This window comes from Lithobates pipiens, unplaced genomic scaffold, assembly GCF_037356315.1.
Source record: "Lithobates pipiens isolate NorthernLeopardFrog02 unplaced genomic scaffold, aLitPip1_a1.2 Scaffold_16, whole genome shotgun sequence".
In the NCBI taxonomy this organism is placed as follows: domain Eukaryota; kingdom Metazoa; phylum Chordata; class Amphibia; order Anura; family Ranidae; genus Lithobates; species Lithobates pipiens.
Genome location: NW_027507748.1, coordinates 540,340,247 through 540,346,246, shown reverse-complemented (window position 1 = coordinate 540,346,246; position 6,000 = coordinate 540,340,247). Strand labels below are relative to the sequence as shown.

Here is a 6,000-nt window from a genome sequence, read left to right as displayed (position 1 = left end):
ATTCACCTCTGAAAGCAAGGCAGTCTCCTGCGGAGTCCCCCAAGGATCGCCCTTGTCGCCAGTGCTTTTCAACATATACATCCGCCCACTCCTCAATATCATCAGATCATCAGACCTCAGCTTCCACTCGTACGCTGATGACACGCAACTTTATTTTCGTATCACTGAACAAAAAGACCATCATCAGCAATTAGAAAGTTGCCTCGCTCTGATAGAAGACTGGATGACCACTAACCCACTAACTCCCTCAAACTCAATGAATCAAAAACAGAGCTTCTCATCCTCCATGCAAACCCTAAGTCCTGAACCAAGATCCCTTGGACACCCCCCACCATTTTTGGACAGACCGTCATCCCAAAGACCAAGGCAAAAAGTCTCGGGGTCATCTTTGACTCGCAAATGTCTATGAATGCCCAAATAGGAGCAGTAGTCAGTGGCTCTCACCATCTGCTCCGCCAGCTACGTAGACTAATCCCGTTTATCCCACAGAAGGACAAAGCAGTGGTAGTTGGAGCAGTCATTAATTCACGGCTTGATTATGCAAACTCCCTTTACATAGGGTTAACCCAATATCAACTTGCGCGCTTACAACTTATCCAAAACACGGCGGCAAGGTTGATAACAGGGAAAAAACCTTGGGAATCAATCTCCCCTACCCTGAAGAGCCTACACTGGCTAACCGTAAAGAATCAAATCACATTCAAGACCCTCTGCCTCACCCACAAATGCGTGCATGGAGACACTCCTCAATACCTATTTGAGAAAATAAAACACTACACGCCCAACCACAATCTTCGAAAAACCTACTCCTAGTTCTCAAATCTCGGTACAAATCTAAGGGAGAGGGGAGATTCGCTGTCCAAGGACCACGGCTATGGAACGCCTTACCAACCAACATCCGCTTGGAAGAAAACTACCAGGTCTTCAGGAAAAAAACTCAAGACCTTCCTCTTCTAGAAGCTGGACAACAAAGCTCCGCACAGCACCTTGATGCGATTCTTTGTGCGCTATACAAATTATGCATTCATTATTTTTCACAATTACATTTTTTTTTTATTTTTTTTTATTTATTACAATTATTTCTTCTTTTTTTATCAGTCTTGTTCGAGGGGGCTGTGGTGAGATATCAGAGATCTAAACAGACCCGGACATCTCCCTTTTGAGACAGAAAAAGGAACTGAGAACACAGATTCCCCAGACAGAGGCTCCTGTTCATTCTTAAACTGAAACATAGTAAACACAGTTTAGGATGCCTCAGGTATTAATGGACAGAGTCAGTGATCACGACTCTGTTCTTTCAGAAAAAGAAGGGGCCGGTAAATGACATATTTACTGGCCACTTCTTCTGCTCTCCATCCTCACAGATCTGGGACAAGGGGGGGCCAAGGAGCATGCAGGGAGGAGGGGGGCAGGGGAATGCAGAGGGCAGGCAGGGGAGCGGGAGGAACACATAGGGGGGCCATCCGTTGGGGGTGATCAGTGGGGTGGTGGGGGCAGTTACAAGTACCAATCTCCCTGTATGGCTTTCAGACCTGAGACCTTGTAACACTAACGAGCCAATGACACCGGGGAGGGAAAATGGCTAATTGGGCTCAATTTGGACATTTTCACTTAGGGGTGTACTCACTTTTGTTGCCAGCGGTTTAGACATTAATGGCTGTGTGTTGAGTTATTTTAAGTTATTTTGAGGGGACAGAAAATTATATTATACAAGCTGTACACTCACTACTTTACATTGTAGCAAAGTGTAATTTCTTCAGTGTTGTCACATGATAAAGATATAATAAAATATTTACAAAAATGTGAGGGGTGTACTCACATCTGTCAGATACTGTATATATACACACATACATGTGTATTTGAGCTTTGGGGTGCACATCCTAATGCAATGGACTGCGCACATCAGTGGTGGTGCATCAACTAAGGGCGCACGGGTACGCCCCCTTTATGACTAATAGATAGATTCACGCATTGCATGAATCTATCCATGGCCACCTCTGCCAGTACCTATTCAGGCGTCCAGACCCTTTTAGAGCATCGGGCACCTGAATTACAGTGGAGGGGGTGTTTTTCTACAGCACCTGATTAGAGCCATATGGTCTAATAGGAAGAAGAGATGCTGGGAAGCATGGAGGACCCGTTGCTCCTCCCACACGGCTCTCCGCTGTCACCCGCTGCCTGACCCACTACCAAGATGGGGTAAGTGCCGGTCAGAGGGCAGGTCATCATGGCTGTATATGATGGGGCAGAGTGGCTGCGTATCACGGGGCAGAGTGGCTGCGTATCACAGGGCAGAGTGGCTGCGTATCACGGGGCAGAGTGGCTGCGTATCATGGGGCACAGTGGCTGCGTATCACCGGGCACAGTGGCTGCATGTGCTGGCCACTGCATAGTGAGGCTGCATATCATGGGACACAGTGGCTGCATATGCTGGGCACTGCACAGTGAGGCTGCATTTGATGGGCACAGTGGCTGCATATGCTGGGCACTGCATAGTGGTGCTGCATTTGATGGGCACAGTGGCCGCATATCATAGGGCACAGCGGCTGAATATGCTGGGCACTGCACAGTGATGCTGCATATCATAGGGCGCGGTGGCTGCATATCATCAGGCACAGCGGTTGCAAATGCTGGGCACAGCACAGTGATGCCGCATATCATAGGGCACAGTGGCCGCATATCATAGTGTACAGTGGCCGCATATGCTGGGCACTGCACAGTGATGCTGCATATCATAGGGCCCAGTGGCCGCATATCATAGGGTACAGTGGCTGCATATCATAGGGCCCAGTGGCCGCATATCATAGGGTACAGTGGCCGCATATCATAGGGTACAGTGGCTGCATATCATAGGGCACAGTGGCTGCAAATGCTGGGCACTGCATATCATAGGGTACAGTGATGCCGCATACCATAGGGCACAGTGGCTGCATATGCATCAGCTGCATTTGATGGGCACAGTGGCTGCAATTGATGTTTTTCTTTTTTTAGTATTTTTTAGTTCCCCCCCAAATAAATGTTGAGCACCAGTGTTTGTATCATGTCTGCAGTCTCTGATGATAATAATAATAATGGGTTTTATGTGTGGCCCTTTGGTGATGTGGTGGGCCACACTTGAGGTCCCCTGCCTGGCAATGCGGAGTACACAGCTCTCCTCTTACCTGTGTGGTGACATGAGAGGCGCACATCTGTCCTGGTGCCCGAACTTGGCGCGCCTCCTCCCCTCCCCCTCACACCTCCAGGATGCTCCGCGCTGCAAATGGGAAACATCTGGGGAGCGCTGCTCCAGTCCTCCTCTGATTGGCTGCTCAGGAGGGGGCCGGGGCTGGCGCTTTAAACCCGTGACGTCACGGGCCGCGGCTGCTCCTGGCTCGCAGTGTAGCTTGTGCAGGGACTTCTACTGCAAGCAGCACCGGATCGGGAGTGCGGGTCGGCGATCGGAGGTAGGATGGAGGGGAGGGGCGGTCGTTCTGACCGGCGGGGTGTGTAGGAGAAGTGTTGGGACTGATTGGTGGGCGGGTGTCTTCAGTCAGGGGGTAAGAGGCACAGACACAATGCCAGCCATGGACAGTGTCTGTGATGGGAAGAGGTATTGTGTACAGGAGATGGGGGGGAGCAGGGGGAGGGTCCATTGTGTATAGGCAGGTATGGGATGAGTGATCAGGAGGATGCCTTGGTGATATGATGGGGGCTCTGCCATCATCTCCTCCTTGTATATGAAATGCATCCAGAGTCCCCTGTAAGGCTCATCACACTCAGATCTGGGCCTGGGAATCCACTCCTGTCTGATCCACAAACAGCTCAGCAATCTCTGACCATCTGCTGTCCACCAGCCTCACATAGAAATCAACATGTCATCTCCATGGCCTCATCTCTGATCAATACTCTTATAGGGAAAATGGTTCTTTTTTTTTTTTTTTTATTTGCAGAAAAAAAATCTCAGTTTTGCAGAGTGATAGTCGCTGTTATCTTCATGCAAACGCAGAAAGTGCGTCTTCTGAAGGAAAATATTATGATGTGATAATAAAGAATACTTTGTTAATCCCAAAGGGAAATTGGGAAATTACTCATTGATCCTGCCAGTGTCTCTGGAATGGCCCTTTTTGGCAGCCTAACCCTTGATGTGGGAAGTTGCACAACATGCATTCAGCTACACAAGTCTGGAAGTTGCCCGAAAAGCAGATGTTGTCATTGTAACAGTGTGGTGTTGTTGGGGGTTTGTTACTTTTTTTTTTTTTTTTGCACCAGTTGCGCAAGCTGTGACATGAGGGAGAACAGCTGTCATTGTTAAATGTTGGGTTCACTTGCTGTCAGTCTTGTTTGGCGTTTCTATTCCACGTATCCCTGATGAGTCCTGCGTCCTTTTTATTTAGGTTTTCTGAAATGGCACATCATAGCACTAAGTCTATGCAATGCATGCTAGTCTGTATATCTGAGATTACTCAAAATCTTCTGAGCTAGATGAAGCTATTCTGTCCTTGTCCTGGGAGCTTATCAGAAGTGAAGGTATTTGAGGTTAATGTGCTATTATGGGGGATCTATTTTCCTACACACAGCTGACTTCCTTTCCCAGGAATTCCATAGGACGATATGATCAACTGTCACTTGTAATACCACCACTTCAGTCTGGAATAACAAATAACCCAGAACAATGTCTGCAAAATCAAGTTACATTCAGGAATGGTTCACACCACGATTTCTGCATTCCAGATGCACTTCTGCATACATGTTTTTGATGTGTCAGTGCGCTTCCCCCCCTTATTTATTTATTTAAATTTCTTAATCTCAATTGTTGACGTAGGTTCTTCTGGTGCATTTTTATTATGCATTTTGCTGCATTCCAGATGCATTCTATACAAAAAAAAATGCAACATGTTCTGCTGTTGTTGACTGCACTGATGTAAACTAGGCCTAGTGGAATCCATGATAAACATTGCTGTATTTTTGATACAGAATAAAAACGCGCTGGGCGCTGGACTGCATCTGGTGTGAACCAGCCCTTAAACTCAAAAATGTACTATGTTGCAGCTTGCTAATTCTTAGATGTGGTAGCTGCTTTTTTTTTTACCTGTATAATCCTGCCAGAAAGTCCTGTTGTTTTTCAATAGACTGTTGTCCAGCAACATTGTTATTTAGAGGGCTGAGACAGACCATTTAACAAAGACAGTGGTGCTTTCAATGATCAGCTTTTATTTATGCAAAACATTTTTTTCCAAAAGGATGATAAAAAAAATAAAAAAATAAATAAAAAGAGAAGCTCTAACTGCTTAATAAAGAGTGTTAGCTGAAGTTTGGCTTTAATTCATTAGTCAAATCAACTTGCTATTCCAGTGGACTCCAAGCTGCGGCCTGCAGGCCAAGTGTGGCCCTTTGCCTGTCTTAATCCTGCCCTTGGGGCACCACATTGACACCAAAGAGGAGGTACCATTCCATCCAATGATTGGGTACTATTCCTTCCACTGATACTAATGATGTACCATTCCTCCCACTGATACCAATGATGGGGCACCATGCCTTCCGCTGAGGGCGATTGTGGGGCACCATGCCTTCCGCTGAGGGAGATTGTGGGGCACCATGCCTTCCGCTGAGGGAGATTGTGGGGCACCATGCCTTCCGCTGAGGGAGATTGTGGGGCACCATGCCTTCCGCTGAGGGCGATTGTGGGGCACCATGCCTTCCGCTGAGGGCGATTGTGGGGCACCATGCCTTCCGCTGAGGGCGATGGTGGGGCACCATGCCTTCCGCTGAGGGCGATGGTGGGGCAGTACTCATGCTAGTGACCGGCCAGATCACCTGGTTAAAATAAGGGAACAAATCTTAAAAGAGAATGCAGCCAGCATTTCTAAAAACTGGTAACGTACGATATATAAAATTGTTGTTTTGGGCTGGGTTTAATACTGCTTTAAATAGGGTCTAGAAAAAAAATGAAAAGTCCACAGTAACAAATACTGTAGGTCCTGACTTTTAATAAATGGATACTTATCTGTCCAAGGATCCAGT

The 6,000-nt window shown here is 47.2% G+C and overlaps 1 protein-coding gene across 2 annotated transcripts in view; it reads left to right on the top strand.

Moving 5' to 3' along the window:
- The first annotated feature begins 3,333 nt into the window (after positions 1-3,333).
- NCKAP5L (NCK associated protein 5 like) overlaps positions 3,334-6,000 on the top strand; it is a 117,378-nt gene continuing 114,711 nt past the window's right edge. For both annotated transcript variants that reach the window (XM_077483304.1, XM_077483302.1), the window contains exon 1: positions 3,334-3,443. The gene's annotated coding sequence lies outside the window, so the exon portion shown is untranslated. The remainder of the gene's footprint in view (positions 3,444-6,000) is intronic.